The 1,970-nt window shown below is 25.3% G+C and overlaps 1 long non-coding RNA gene across 1 annotated transcript; it reads left to right on the top strand.

The window, feature by feature from the left end:
* Positions 1 to 94: 94 nt before the first annotated feature.
* Positions 95 to 716, top strand: LOC111613430. The gene is made up of 4 exons (XR_002754764.1): positions 95 to 156; positions 266 to 321; positions 394 to 495; positions 631 to 716. It is a non-coding gene; the product is annotated as an uncharacterized LOC111613430 (long non-coding RNA).
* Positions 717 to 1,970: the final 1,254 nt, after the last annotated feature.

Raw genomic sequence — 1,970 nt, 5'->3', positions numbered from 1 at the left:
ATATAAAGTAGATATTCTTAGATTAGAGAGCAAATTTTAATTTTGAAATGAATTATTCGGCTGTTTTATTAAATTTAATTTTTCTGTGCTGCCTAGACTTATATCGGGTCTCGGGTTTTATAGACTGCTCGCCTTATTTTCTTGATCGTTTTTGTGGTAAGTTAACTATTTTCATACGTAAAAATTTATTATAAGAAAGATTCGTTCACACAATAGTCTTCGTTAATACATATAAAAAAAATTAATTCCTCAAAATCAATTTTAGCATTAAAGGATGGAGAATTTGCAGTGGAATGTGGAAGAAAATTTAATATCTCCAGAGTAAATAGTTACTTTGTCGTTTAATTTTAAAGACAACATGCTTTAAGTAAATACAAAATTAATTATTTTCAGCCTTTTGACGTTTATGAAAATTGTTTTGATTCAGTTAATCCAGATGGAAAACGTTGGGAAAATGCGGAAAAACTCGAAAGACTGTGTAAACTTGATCACGATGTAAGTAATTTTACTTATAAAATAATATCTATAACAAATCAATGCAATATAAGGAAAAGTAAAACAATTCTACGCATAATATATTAATTTACAATTGTTATATTTATGACTTTTATTTATTAATTATTTTTTTAGGTATATAATGCTGTCAAACAATGTTACCAAACAGCAGCATACATTGACTTGAAACAAACTAAAACAGTATTTAAAATAACCGAGGTAAAAAACTTTAAATTATATTTGATTACATTGTAATACTGTATATATATACATTATAGAACTTTAGTACTATATGTAGTACTATAATATATATTATAGATACTACATATTTTTAATATTTTAAGTATTTATTTATTATTTAAATTTGAGATATGCAACTACCTTTTTTTTCTTATTTATATGTTCATGATTTTTGATTTTTCTTTTAGTAATATTTTAGAATAATTTTTAAATTTACTGCTTTCATTTTTTTCTATATTAATTAAATTATTTTAGAAATAACTTTGATTTCATGTAAAAATATTTCATAGTAGTCTAAAGTAATTTTTATTTCTAAGACAATAAGATATTATTTTACTCTTGTATAGTGTTGTTTCGTTAACCTATATAAATATGCAATATTTATATAGGTTATTGAATTTATATTATTTGTGTAATATAGAATATTTATTACATATGCATTTAATGCTATACTTAATCTAACGAATTATATATGTTATCTCTATTATCATTTTAAGACATAGATAAAGAGCTTTATTAAACTCTTTTTCTTTTATTATTGCGAAATTTCTATGTTGTTGTAGTAAATATATATGCTAATTTGAGTTTTATTTTAAAATATAAAAAAGTGTTTTTAATTAAATATTGTTCTGTATTCCTAAAAATCAATTCTTTTTTAAATATTTGGTTTTATCAAATCGTTACGGATATTTATTGTTTAATGAAAATTCTAATTTTTATACTTGTTAATTTTCTTTTCAATCGATTTTACACGTATTTATTATTTAAAAATTTCCCGTGATCCGCCAGACTAGTTCACTGGGCCACCATCAGCGGCGCTGTGTGTTGTTTGCTAACAGAGTTGCCAGTAAGGATGATAAATTACCGATACTGGCAACTCTGGTTAGTCGCACTTTGGACTATCGTTTTCAGGTAAAGATTTTGGAAGGATGGTCCTTCCAAAATCTGTTCATCACTACATTAAATCACATTGAGTTGTTTAAGTCTCTATTAATGTCATAATGCTTTAGAGATATATGAGGCGTAATACTGAATTATCATGTGACTATTGTTAATCCGGCAAAATCGATAATCCAACAGGTTCTAAAACCATGGGGACCGGGAGAATCTGTGGTGTACTAGGAACTTTGAAAATATAATTTCTATTATCAAAACTTTTTTCACTGCATCTTACATTCACTGCAACGTGCAGTACATATAATGCAGTAGGTTGAGAAGAGAAAATTAAGTTTCTT

Source organism: Centruroides sculpturatus, unplaced genomic scaffold (genome assembly GCF_000671375.1).
Source record: "Centruroides sculpturatus isolate CEXI.00-Female unplaced genomic scaffold, Cexi_2.0 scaffold1755, whole genome shotgun sequence".
Lineage (NCBI taxonomy): Eukaryota > Metazoa > Arthropoda > Arachnida > Scorpiones > Buthidae > Centruroides > Centruroides sculpturatus.
The sequence above is the reverse complement of the archived record's forward strand: the minus strand, read 5'-3'. Positions and strand labels throughout refer to the sequence as shown.